This window comes from Zonotrichia leucophrys, chromosome 2 (assembly GCF_028769735.1).
Source record: "Zonotrichia leucophrys gambelii isolate GWCS_2022_RI chromosome 2, RI_Zleu_2.0, whole genome shotgun sequence".
NCBI lineage: Eukaryota > Metazoa > Chordata > Aves > Passeriformes > Passerellidae > Zonotrichia > Zonotrichia leucophrys.
In genome coordinates, this window is record NC_088171.1 from 141,030,660 (window position 1) to 141,045,283 (window position 14,624).

Here is a 14,624-nt window from a genome sequence, read left to right on the forward strand (position 1 = left end):
GTGCTTTAGAAAGTAAGAAAGGTTCCCTTGCTAGGGCTTGGTAGTAAACTTGCCTTCTGATTATGGCTCCAGCCAAAATCCTGCTTCCATTCACAACTACAATTATTTTCTATTTTGAATTCTCCTTCCTTCTTTTTTTTTTATTCCCCCTAAACAATCAGACCTCCTGTTCATTCTTTCTTTGAACATAGAAAAGAATGGCTGAAGCTTCCTTTTTCCTAACATTTCTAATTGCTTTATATCCTCTCTGTAAAGCACCCTTGTAGTACATCAACAGATTTTTCCCATCTTGTGGAGGAAAGCATCCTTAAAAACTAAAGTCAGAAAATCACTGGTGTCAATGAGCCATGAGATCACTCTCAAAAATACATCATCAATATACATGGATGTTACAAATGAAACATAATGTCCTAGAGCTTCTGCTTGTTCTAAGAATCTTAACCTTCCCTCTACTGTGGTTAAATCTTACTAAGCCACCTTCTGCCACATACAGTTTTTTTTCTGACTTCTCTAAGTGGAAATTTGTGAAAAAATCACCTGGAAATATAGAAATTCCTTCTTATGTTCAGTGAAAGCATAAAAGCCAAGGAAAAATCAATAGAACTATGAGTAAGATAAGATTTAAATTGCTTTAGTCACTTTTCTCAAGGGTGAAGAAAAATTGAGAGGAAAAGAAGCTCTGGCAATTCATTTTCGCATGCACCCTGCCCTTATTTATACATAACCTGAATTTCTAGGGGGCTACAGAAGTGTGCTGTTAAGAACACAGAGGCAGGCTCAAAATAAAATGCATAGGGAACCATTAAGATTCATGCAGCCTCTGCTTCCTGATGTTCTCTATCTCCAACCTGTACCCATGCAATTCCTGTTTGCGTTCCCAAAGCATAATCCTACTCTTTTTTACCCATAAATTATCATGGGGTGAGTTATTATTACACAAATGACTGAGGCTTCCAAGAATATGTCTTTCAAAATCATAGTAACTGCATTATGGTACATGCATTATACCATGCTATTTACTGACAGACCATAATCCTCATTCCAAATCATTGTGGTCTATCATATCAACTGAGCCTTAAAGCCTTGGAAATGAGAGACCACAGTGGTTTCCCTGGAGCCAGTCTGTAGTAGTGCAAAATACAGCTGTTACATGAAGACAACTTCAGGCCAGATATTCATAACTGCTGAAATTATTTTGGAAATGAATCACTGAAAAAAATATAGTAAGCACCCTTGTGAAAGAATAACTGCATGTTTTTATATAAACACATCACTGCAATAGCCTACCTTGTGGAATAATGGGATTTCAGACTCATAAAATCCAAAGGATATTTGCTGCAATTTTTTTTTCATAGGTAGCCAAATTATACTTGAATGCAGTTTCCCTTGCAGGAAAAAAAATTTGGGGCCCAATTTTGATGTTTGGCAATATTTCATGGCACAGCTTTATGAAGTGTTGTAAGTGCTTGCCTACCCTAAGGGATGAGAATAGCCTTAATTTTGCAAGGCAAAACTGCCCAGCATGCAATCATTGTAAAAGTGAGTTTGGCAATTATACTTTAAAAACAGAAATGTGATGATGAAATCTGATGATTGATCACTCTACCCAGATGTTTGGATGAGTAAAATCAAGTTCTAAAATTCATTGATTTTTCTCATGAAACTCACAACAATACTCCATTGCTACAATAGAGCAAAGATTAACATACAAGTTCTTAGCTTGAGCACAGCTGTACATGTGTGTTAATATGTGCATCCCTGAAACTTAAATTCACTTTGATCATTGATCCATCAAATGACAAACACACAGAAATTAAGACTTATTTTTCTGTATGAAAGTCATAATTGTTACACCTCAAGTGCTATTAAGCAAATGTCACGTACCACTGCATGCTAGCATTTGTAGATTCCTTCTATTTCCTAACAAGTTGTCCACACTCCTGGTGACTACAGGCCTTGTGATTGTGCCAGGAGCATCTCTTGCAATGAGGCACCCCGGCCAGGCTTTGTTTTGCAGTGAAGTTTATTTCCTCATTTTACAGCCTTATGCATCATTCTTCATTTTACAAGCAGGGTGGAGACCCCCGAGAAGATGAGATGGGCATCTCAGGAGGCTCTCCTAATGAGCTTTGTTCGCAAATAATTAAATCACCCTGGAGCTCAGAGCTTTGCTTTGCATACACACAGAGCTCCTCCTTCCATCTCAGGCTTTCTTTGTCCTCCACCATTTCTCAGGGAATGCAGTATTTCAGTTCCTACCCAGGCTGTCCAGCCACTACATCACCAGAAGTTGTTTTCTCTTGACCTTCAGGAGCCTCACAAACAGTGACTACTTCTGTTATTTTTTAGTAGGTTTAGTGGGGTCTTTATTGTTCAAAACCAAAGTAACGGGAAGGAAATAGAAGAAAGGCAACATCCATCATTGAAAAACACAGTTCTTGCTATCATTACAAAACAACACAAAACAAGTCATTATGCTCATATCCAACGTGTTAGTTCAGGCCCATTTTCCTAAACTTGGCTTTTCCAAAGCTGCATATTTTACCTAAAAAAATTACAATAAGCTCCCAAGTTTCCCAAAGTAAATCCCTACACACCCCTGCAGGTTTCTTTCTACGAAGGCTATGAAACCTGGGCATCACAGCCCCATCCATCCCCCTGCAGATCTGTGGAGATTTTCTCTCCCAAGCATCACAGAAGTGATGGATTCTGAGCTGACACTTGACTGACAGCAGACTAGACTATGAATAAGGGTCTATAACGTCCAAGAGGAATAAAATACTGCTCATTTGTCACAGTGCAATCACTTCAGGGTGCCTAAGGAAGCCAGCGAGCACCACGCTTAAAACAAACCCAAAGAAAGCAACTTTTACCTTCAGTACAAGCACAGTGTGGGATTCCTACCAAGGAGCACTGTGGAGCCTAAAAGCACCAACTGGACCCTCAAGAGAAACCCTTCAAACTTCCTCAATGTGTCTATGGCTGCTAAAATCCATCCTTGCCTGGATGGGGGAATCTCTGAACTCCTACTCATGAGAAGTGGGGAGGATAAACTGCAGAAATAGACACAAAAAAGAATAGTCAGGAACTTACTTTCTCTAGTGCAGCAGCTGCTTCTGTCATCAGGGATGGTGGGATGTTATTTTTAATCCTTTCATTACCAGCAAAGTACCAAAACTTTAAAATGAAGTTATGCCTGGTAAGTAGAGGCACAGCTTCAGTTACTTAGCTTTTAAGTCCTTCAATAGAATGTATTTTACTTCAGTTCTCAATTCCCTAAAAAAACCCTCACATAATAGTAATCTTCAGCAGAAAAATTTATCAACAACAGTTTAAGAAATTTATTTATGTATGTATATGCTTTTTTTGCAAAGATTTTAGAACCAAAATGTTCTTTTCTTAGAGTTACCTAATACTTTACTAAGTTTATAGACTAATAACTTATAGAAATCTCTGATTAAAAAAACAACATCAAATAAGAACAAAAGGTCTGTGAAAATTTTCATCACAAATCTTTTTTTTCTAATTGCATTTCTTGGTCCAATAAAAGTTTTGCACTGGCTCACTTACCATAATTCCTGTCTTCATTTTCATACTTTGGTTTTCTACTTGTCATGTGATTCCCATTTTCTGAAATAAGATTAATGAGTGAAAAGTATTGCTTTCATACTACATCATACATCATCTAAACCACAAAAATATGAAAATATCGCTGAGCAAGATCTCAGAGAGTCTCTACAGCTAATCAGACTCTCCCTGCCCTGGAGGTGGGCCCAAACCAAAATCTCAGCTTCAGACAATATGAGACTTTTGGAAATTTGCAATGCAGAGTTAAACATCAGCTTTTAAACTCACTTCTAATTATAACAGCCTGGACTTATAATGCAAATGTACTGTATATCCTGAATCTACATTGTGTGAGACAATGGCAAAATCCCACTGACTCCCACAAGATCCAGCATCATCTTCAGAGTGAAATCAACAAAAATAGTCACACATTGGTTCCTCTTTTCATTTAAGTGAAAACTTGCAAATCCTTTCTATGTTTCCTTGAAAAGTAAAAGATTTTTAATGTATAATCAATCCTATAGCTCTTAATCCACAAATAGTAGCAATGTTAAAAACCCACAGTTTCCTTTTACCACAATATTTTCCTTCTGCATGAGGCTTTTTTCACTTCTTCTGTGCTCTAGAAGATGCCTTGGCATTTGCTATCACAAACAAGTCCCAAACTAAGCTGGCCAGGTGTGAGCATTCTGAAAGCCATGCAGTCATCCCCACACTGATTCTGTCAGTCTGCTGTAGCTACATGTAGGGAGAGTAGAAAGTCTTCTGAGCTCAGGGAAAGCCTCAGATACACTTAGTTGTTAACTCTCAGTGTCCACGTTTATTTCAATCCATATCCCAATGTCTGGGCCATGAGTCTGTCATACCACTGAATTCCCATTCTCTTTGCTGCCTTCTCAGTCTTTACAGTATCCCCCAAAGAAGTAGAGTTTTACCCATTAAGATTTTACCCACTTTTAAGAAGCCTATGGTGTATATGGAAAATACACATAATTTTCCAGTATTAAAATGCCCCAGCACACAAGCCAAGAAATGTACATCTTGAAGCCTAAAAGGATTAAATCTGTTTTGACAGTTACTGTAAATACAAAGGAATTCCACAAAATTTATAACCCCAGTGCAGCTTAACAAGCCTGCAGGTTAAGATCATGTTCCCCCCTTTCAGTTCAGAACGTGTGATCCTTCTAAGAGGGATAAATGACTTGCAAAAATCATGTAAGGAAATTAAGATTGTTCACAAACCAAGTGATAAGCATGGCATTACTAACTGTCTGTAATGCATCTTCAGTGTTTCCTAAGTGCACAGGGGCCTTCTTGGGCATGGGCTTTGTAAACTACTAAACTGAATGGCAAGAAGAAGTCTAGAACCATGAACCACTGAGTTCATAGGTGACTGCTGGAAACTGTGTTGTATGGTTGGTAAAATATAAATGGAAAGTTTTTGTACTTGAAGTTTGAAAGTTCTCATGAAAATCCATTCGTTTTGTTAGTAATTATCACATTCTAGATGGTGAGATTAGGGAGAATATATTTGACCTAAAATTCATAATGTGGGAATTCTGTAAAAAACTGCAAAAGAGAAAGTTGTGCCCTCAAACAGCACATGGAAACTGGGTTGAAATGAGCAAAAAAGAATAATTTAGTACATCAGAGCTTTACAGCCTAGAGGGGGGAAATAACCTCTTCCCATTGGCAAAACTGGAGTTCTGTAAAGGTGGAACATCTCCTGATGCCATGGTTTAAAATTCACCTTCTGTAAACCCACCAAGTGTCCAGTGTTACACCAATAACCATGTTGGAAGAGGTAAAAGCCAAAGACACTGTAAGAGATGATACCTAGTCTTGAAACCAAATTAGTGGCTGATTTTCCATGGGGAAAATCCAATTTGGCATGTGCTATTGTAATAGGCAGCCATGTCAACAGTGAATTTATGGCAAATTTTAAAGACATCTAACATACTTGCCAAGTAGTGAAGCACAGGGTTTTGCAGCTAAACTCAAGATATAATTTTTTTGGCAAAAACAATTGGAAAAATTTCTCAGTAATTCTAACAGTTTCTTTCAGCATTTTCTGATTAGCCTTTCTTAACCCTTTACTATTGATTATTGTTCTAATTCCTGCAATAGCCTAAATTTTTTTCACAGGTTTTTGAAGAAGGGAAAAACCAGGAGGTTTTCTTACATACTTCATATTTATCATATTCCATATATATATCTTTTTTTTAAAATCTAAAATATATGGGCATAGCAACAAGATTTTTAAAATATAGTCAAAATTCAATCATTTACACATTTCAGTCATTAGCAAGATTATCACTTAGGGGCTTAGTTCATCCCAACTCAGATATTAATGCCTAACCAGAAGCATAGCAGTCGTCCTAAGTAATTTTAATTGGGATTACTCAATCTTTAGCATTATACACATTGTGAAGAAATTTTCTTTAAAAGGCAAAATACTTAGAAAGCATAATAAGGTTTAGAAAATTGACTTCCTTCAGTGCTTTTAAGTACTGATTTTAGCAAAGGTACAATCAATTTTAATTAATACAGGTTGGGAATATTCCACTCATTCCAGGTACATCACAGCAGATGGAAAAAAACCCCAAAACCCAAAAACAAAAACCAAAACCAACAAAAACAGGAAACAAACCAAAACAAACCCAAAACACATCAAAACCCCTTAGCCATTACATCAAATTGCTGAGAAATTGAAAGGAAAAAGGGAAACATTGCAGAATCAGGAAGTTGAAAGCACAGTTTTAAATTTGCCTCCCAGTGCTACATCTAATAAAATAGCTTTTGGTTTTAGATCATTCTAAACTCAGTATCTTTTTCCCAGGTTCTGCTTGTAGCTCCCATGGAGCTCTCCGGGCCCAGGGATGCTTTGTTGCTTCCACCTGAGATTTTGTGCAGCAGCTCTGGATGTGTGGAGGTTCTCCAAAGGTGGTTTGTGGGTACAGGTTATGAGACCACTTCTTTACCTTTGTGGGCCCTTTAGAAGAGGGGGAATAATCTGAAAGTTGGGTCATTTGCAATTTCTGATCCACACCCTGGTGAAGTCAAGGACCTCTGGTTTCCTATCTGATGGCTGCAGCTCCACTTTCATCTGCTTTCCTGGTAGTTCAGTTGAGTTCATGCCAATGATGCATCTCTGATGCATGTCTGGTGGCTGCCTCCAGGTGGGAAAACATGGGATTTGGGAATTAAAGCCATGACTGTACAAGAGATATGAGCATAGAGAAAAAAATAAGTGGTCCCTGCTGCACTTGCTTCCTTGGTTCTTTTCCAGAGTCAATGAATACTCCAGTAGCGAGGGCAGCGGCAGAGCAGGAAGCAGCCCTTGGTGCAGCCCTGCACCCCAGGATAAGCTGTCGTTAAAAGGACTCTTAAAACCTACTCTGAGCTCTTTGACATCTGCAAGGACTAAGTGAGCAACCAGGTCAGAATCTGAGAAGCAGAAGCCCTCCTCTTCAAGGGCCTAATTTAGCTTCTGGCTACTTTAAAAGTCACAGGAGGAGGAGAAGTTTCCCTCTCAAAAGTAAGCAGATATCATTACTAAACAGCCTCCAAAATAATGTTGTTTCTGCTTTCTTGTGAGGGCCAGCTCAGAGGCCTGGTTGAGTTCTCTTCCCTTCAGCTTAGATTTCTAAGAAAACAAGGCAACCCTCTTTGAACCAAGAAGGTAAGGATCAACATGGCTGTCATTTGATCAGTATGACTGGAGAGAGGCATTCCAGCTGTAGTTTAGATGCATAAATAAAGAGAGCAAAAAAGCAACCATACTGGTTGGTTCTGCCTGTACCTAGACTCATCCTTGACAACTGTCTCCACCAGCCTGGGGATGGGGGTGCTTCACGCAGGGCTGTGTGGGATTGCACAAGGAGCTTTCTCACACAGACTTGTGTGGGACTTGTGAGCCATCTGACAATCGGTTTGCAAAGGAGAGCTCTCCCTCCCTCATCCCTCCCTCATCCCTCCCTCCCTCCTCTGCCTTCCAGCCCAGGACCTGCTGCTGCTGGAGCAGCCCATCACTGGTCACCTCTCTGCACAGTCTGGAGGCCCCTGGCCATCTGGACCACCTCGGAGAAAATGTTTTCTTAAAGAGGGGAAGATTAGGGAACTGGGACTTACACCTCTGTCCCCAAGGTAATTACCAGATGGCAAATGGCTTGTTTGCACTTGACGAATCAGAGCCAGGAATCAGGCCTACTGAAGTGGCTTGGATTTCATTTGCAACCAATCCTTTTACTTTACAGGCTGAAGGGGCTTTTCTCACCCTTTAGATAACGATTTTAAGGTAAAGCTAACATGAAAGCAAAAGCCTGCCATTAGGGGGGTGGATTTCAGTGTGCTGGGACTTCAGCCATGCCATTTCTCACAACACCTTAACCCTTTGCTTGTCACTGCTTGGCCTTGCGAAGAGCTCATGGCAAGAGTTTACTCACCTGAGTAAGCAAAACAAAATAAAGCCATGTCTCCCAGGGCTTCAGAAGGAGACCATAAACTTGAGGACTGTCAGCAGCCTTTTGCTTCAAACATTCTACTCTGGTAAGAAAGATGGAATTAAAGACATTGCCTTTTGAGGAATTAAATTTTTGCCTTTTATTTTTTCCTTTCCAAAAACAGCTGTAGAAATGTGCAGTATTTGAACTGAGCATTAGCAATACAAATTAACAGAACAAACATATTCAATGGAAATTTATAGTCTCTGCTTTGCTTTGTTTTGTTTCCTTCAAAAAATAGAGAGCAAGAAATTTAAACAAACCTAAAATGAATGCTCAGTTTAAGGTCTTCTTGTAAATATATGCTCCCACTCCTGAATTGAAGCAATGTGACATTTAAATGTCATCTTCAAAACACTAAAGCCAACTAAACTACAAATATAATGCCTTACTTGGCATTCATAATGTTCCTAAATCTTCTGCTGACTTTCTATATATTAGCTGGAATAAAAAGCAATGTTTGCTTTGTTTGTTTGGATTTTTTCTTGATTTCTCTTCAAAGAGTTTTTTGAAATTAACAACAAATGCAGGAAACCAGCTAACAAAAGGCCAAGGTGGGACCCTATTTAGTTTCATTTTGCAGAGTTCCCTTATGAATTTGCTGTAACAATTGTCCTAACCATTTACTCAATTATTCTATGGCCTTTTCTCATTCACTGTCCTGCCTCATGACTATGGAAAAATTGGATTAAAATATGGGGTTTTTTTCCTTTACTCTAGTTTACTGTGCTCATTTTCTCTCTTTGATGGATTTTATTTCTACCAATGCTTCTGTTTTAATTTCAGGATTTCAGACTGACTTTTTCCATGTGCTGGAAGGTTCCTATTATCCTATTTTCTCCATGGAAGCTTATGAATGAAAATACTGCCTTTTCTTTTACACCCACTTCTAAGCACAGCTCTGCCTATGGAATGATATTTTTAATCAACAGTTATCTCTAAATCCAAGGACTAATTGAGTCTCTCTCTAATTGAGAAAGAATTTTTAATGCTGGCCCTAAAATAAGCTTTTCTTTTCACTATATGGTCTCACACCCCACAGCTGTTTGTAGCAGAATAGAAGGAAAGGAAAAGCCTTTAAACAAGAAAATGGCCTAACAGTGGTGTAGGATCCAGACAGCACCCACCAATCTATCTGCATTTCTTTTGCTTGTCAAAGTTTAGGGGTAGGTGCACCAGCAGAAGGACCTAATCCACCTAACCCAAAACCAGGCAGGACTAGGAGGACAAAATGATGGTTCCTTGTAAAGAGGAGCTCCCTGCTGGGGGAGGCTCAGGCACTGTCTATTGACTGACCAGTCCTGAAACAAATTCTGAGCTGTCAGAGAGGAAGACAAAGCCATGCAAGGTAAGTAGAATGAAAGATGAGAAGGAAATACCTGAGGTTGTGACAGGAGAGGAAATATATAAACTGCTGAGAAAAGAGCAAATAAATTATGAATAAATGAGGCCTGGATAACAGCAACTCAAAAATCTGGGTTCAGCAGAGCACAATACATTTCTCCTGCCTCTCTGAACATCCCATGAATCAGCCTCTAGAGGTGATAACGGGACTGGAAAGTTGCACCTACCATTTAGATGACCAAATTTACATGAGATTTATCTTACCCCCTCTGCAAAAGTACTGGAAATTGTCACTCTAGTTTGCATCTTTATTAAGTTGTGACTTTTTACACTTGTTGGATTGATGCAAATCAGATAACTCTCCTGTTCCATTTGCCTCCTCAGCAGACCAATGTAAAAGGGTATTATAGTGATGGTTTAGTCTTAACCATCACAAGACATGTGGGCAGCACAATACTAATTATGCTGATCTGTTAGTAAAACAAAGATCATGTGCTATAATTGATGGACTTCTTCTTTAGGTACAAGTTTGGTAATATCAGACTGCTCATTGCATGGGAATGTCCCAGCAACAGAAACTGTTCCAGGTTTGTTTGACAAAAAATGTGGTATTCCACCCAGATTAATTTAGTACCACAGAACACTGGGACTGAGGAAGTCAAAAAAGACCCTGGTCCATGCTCCACAGATTGCAACTGTCTGCTTCTTAGGCATCAAAAGCTACATCTAAACAGATTAAAACAATGCACAAGGGCTGTTTTCTGGCATTGCATGCAGTAGCATAACACAGTTTGCATCCATATGGCTACACTGTTCTCCCTTCCCAAGGAAAAAAAAAAAAAAAAAGAGAGAAATTAATCCAAATTTCCTATTACAAACAGTGCCTGACCTGTTCTGAACCACACCAGGGTTCTGTCTGGGAGAATATTAGCTTGCATGGGCCAACACCATACCAACAAGCATGCCAACAAATACACAATATGGGCTATTGAAGGACAGTCCTCACCCTATGCCCCAGCCTTGTGTAGTTTAGTTACTGGTATAGACACAGACAAAATAGCCAGAATATAAGGCAATGATTTTCCCTAAACTCAAAAGCTGAAAAATTCAACTCAGCCTTTGTTTGTAGACCACATTATTTACAGGATCTTTAACATTCCCTAGCAACAGACACTGGGAGGACTGGTTGGTACTCAGAAGCAGCAGGAGCAGCATGTCCTGGAGGGACAAAGCAGCAATGACAGAGCACATCTCTCCGTCCTGCTCCTACCTGTCGAGAGGTGCCCAGCCCTGCAGTCAGTGCCCTCCACACCACGAGCTCCAGGCAGGCACAACAGCCTTGTCAGCCTCTGAACAGCACCCCGGGGCTCCTCAGGGCCCACACAAAAGTGTGGTTTTTCTTTTTTTTCCACTCTGTCCTTGTCAAACAAACATGTCCCCACATATGCAACAATTCTGTGTGGCCACGGCTCGCTGGATGCTGCACAGCTGCATCTCATGGTGTCTAACATGCCAAACACTGGATGATGCTAATTGGACACTCAACATCAAAAAGTACCACTGACAGTAGAAAGCTCCTCTGTTGGGCAGAAAAGATATGGTGAGCCCTGATATTTGGCCAAAATCAGGACTAGAGAACATTATGACAGTACAGACAAGGATAATGTAAAGGACATGCAAGTCTTTCCTTTGTTTCCATGCTTTAGGAAGAAGGATGGGTTGATAATGTCTAATATAGGTTTAATTGTTCCTATGCCTTTTAGGAATACCTATTATTATACATACATTATTTATTTAGGTATAAAAATTAACTCCCCCAGCCCCACCAGACCAAGGAAGAAGACTGTGGCAGAAACTGGGGCCCTGATAGCTGTATCTTCATTTGGCAAATGAAAACAGCAATATCCATTCTCAGTTTAAAGAATGACCTCTAATGAATGTTATGTTTGCTAATGATAGACACTTTGGAGGCCTTCAAGAATTGGGGATTACTCTGCTATCCAAAACAAATAATCATAAAGCAGATTTTTTAAGATAATGCTAATAATAAACTGAAGGGAGTCATTTATCAAGTGCTGCATACGTGGATGGTTTCATCCTCCAGTTCAGAGGAAAGCTGAAATTCAGAACTTGAAGTTTACTTTCTTCTTGTTGCAAATATGTCTACATTTGTGTCATAGCTCTCACTGGAAACCAAACGTTCACAAATTGGCCATCAGTGCATTGCCATATTGTTCATTGTATTTCATTTAATTTAGGCAATGATTATTTTAGACTGATTTATACTATGATATTATTTATTTTCCTTCATAACTTATGGGTCTAAAAGCCAAATTGCACAAAAAGAAAGAAATCTCAAAACTGTTCCATTCCTACAATCTTTGTGTGACTAGACAGGCATGCCCCCACACTGGTGTCACTTGTCCCACTGCCACCAGATAACCACAGGGAGCAGCCTGTGCTTGACATTGCTGTGTCAGGTGACATAAACAGCTGTTTGACTGTGGGGTTTACAGCAATGGATGAGATTTATCTTTTTTACAGTCTGTTCTATAGCACGCCATGACCCCACCCTGTGAATTCCCTTTGACCACTTGCTGTCTCCTTTAAAATTCCCATTGCTGTTCATTAGATCTCAGCTTTTTTCACAAGGTAGGAGAGCAACTCTGTGAAAACACAGGAGGAGTTGAATGAGATCTGCTTGGCTCCCTGGCAGTCCAGAGCTCAGCTGAGGGGCTGGCATGATATCTTCACAGCTGGATTTGATTTCTTCCAGATCTGTAAGGACACAGCTGGTCCTCACTGCTTATCTCCTTCATTTTGAAAAATAGCTCGGTCAGGTTTTGTCTCCTTATAAAATACTAAATACAATTTTAAAAGGTCCAGTCATATTCTAGCTTTTCATGTCTCAAATGGCATACTATCCCTAAATACTCCTGTATTTAGGGATATTTGGAAGAAGGTTCACCTCTATTAAACAGGAACAGGCTGGCTGAGACAGAGGTGCTACTGCTGTATCCTACAATCACTGGAGCTTTTTGAGATTGTGGTTATTAGTTGCTTGAGACAGAATAAACTGCCAAACACAGTAGTGGAAATAGTTATATTTCCAATTGATCTTGATGCATATTCACTATTCATCATGAATCTAAAATCATTTTGTATTTCTGGACCAGTATGTCACACATCTCTACCAGTAGGGCTCAGTAGGAAAACTGCATTACTGAAGTCAGGAGTGAAGGCCTTGTTTCAGGCTGTGTAACACCACTGCCTCCAGCAAAAAACTCCTCATGACTGGGATGCAGAGGTGAAAGGCAAAGATGCATTTCAAGCTTTATTCCTGTAGCTATTACTTACAGAACCATGCCTGTCTGGACCAATAATACACCAAATTTCTTTGGTAGACTTTGTCTTTATGCTTCATTAGGAAACTTAGAATAGCTGGAGAGAGACTAGAAATTCAGACGATTCAGGTCATGAAGAATCTAACTATATATAACATGTTAAAAGCACTTCCTACACACAAGGAAAGCTGAATCCAGCTCCGAACTACTTTTGTTTAAAATACAGTGAAGCTTATATCCTAATAAACAATTTACAGTGCAGTTACTATGATTTGAGTTTTGGATATATGAAACATATTTTTTCAGATGGAGCTGGATCATGTTCTGCATTGCCTGTTAATTGCTTTAAAGTCTCTCAGCCTTTTTTAAATACCTAATTGTCTGAATTCATATCAGCTTCTCTTAGAGATTTGGTTAATACGATTTGCACCACATACTCATTATTATCAGTGTGTAAACTGAAAATGCAGAGCAAGATAATGATGATAATGAATCTCAGGCAAGTTTTTGTTTGCTGTTTCTTCTCCCCAGCTGGCTCACCCAGCTCAAAACCTTACAAATACATAATACCATTCCTTAGAGTAAACATACTGTAACTCGATTTTCTTCCCCCAAGCAAGCAACCAGATGAATGGCCTTGGTGGATTATTCTGTAACAGAAACACTCATAAGGGCTCTGTGATAAGCAAGTGAATGGAAATGGAGAAGTGCCCTGTTTAAAATCATCTAAACATTTTCTCTTAACATGAAACATTTGAAAATGTGTAGCTCAGTGTTTGATGAAACACAGGACCCTGTTGTCTGTAGCTCAGTTCTAGTCCCTTCTTTAAATGTAATCTTTTATCCAAGTCACATGTGTTTTCAATAACTTCACATGTGGATGCAGTTACACCAGAAAACTGATTCACAAGTACTTTAGAGGCTCCTCTATCTTTCAGACCCACCTAAAGTTTCTTTCCATTTAAAAAAAATGGTTTTTTAGAAAGCATATGAAGAGAAATAATCAGTTTTGCTGGCTTACAACACAACTGCCCTGGTCTGAATCATAAGTACAGCATTGTTCAAAGGAACAGCTGGTACCAACTCCAGAAGTTTAAGCACTCCCCTCCAAACAAAAAACTCTGTTGGGTCTGTTAGTCATCATCTCCCACAGGTATTGATTCAAGGCTACAGTTCTGCCTATTCCTGCCATGGCTAAAAAGATTTGTTACAAGGTTTTTGGAAAGGAACATTTTCATGCACAAGCAAACATACAACTATTTCTTTCTTGTCTGCTAATCTCCACGGTTATTGTACCTTCTTGAAACATTTTTAACCACATAAAGGGCAATCACGCTTTATTGGTAACAATAGAGCACTAAAAAGTTGTTTCTACAGAAAAGCACATACAAAGATAGTTTTGCCCTCAGGCACTGCAACTATATAAACAGACAACTTTACTATAAATCTGAATCAATTCTGCCAGCATTTTCTATCAGGAAACAAAATTTTCGGGATAGGATCTGTTTGAAATATATTCTCAGGAACTGAACTCCTATTGCACCTTATTATCACAGCAAGCTTAACACAGGTCACCTCCTGTTTTCCAGGAGTGTATTTTACTGCTCCTTCTGAGCTGTGCCAGAGGTGGGAGCTTCAAAAAGCAGTTTAACTACTTTGGGAACTGTACTTACATTGTGCTCTCAAGAAACTTCTGCTAACAAGCAAATGGTAAACTTTGAACTTCCTTGGCAGTTTTCTAGGACATCTCCTTGACAGTTTTCAACGGGTTTTTATTCAGTTCTGGCACTTATTGCCTTCGTTCATATCAGGGCCCATTTTGTCCTGGAATACACAGATATTCAAAAACAGAAGTTTGGATATAAAT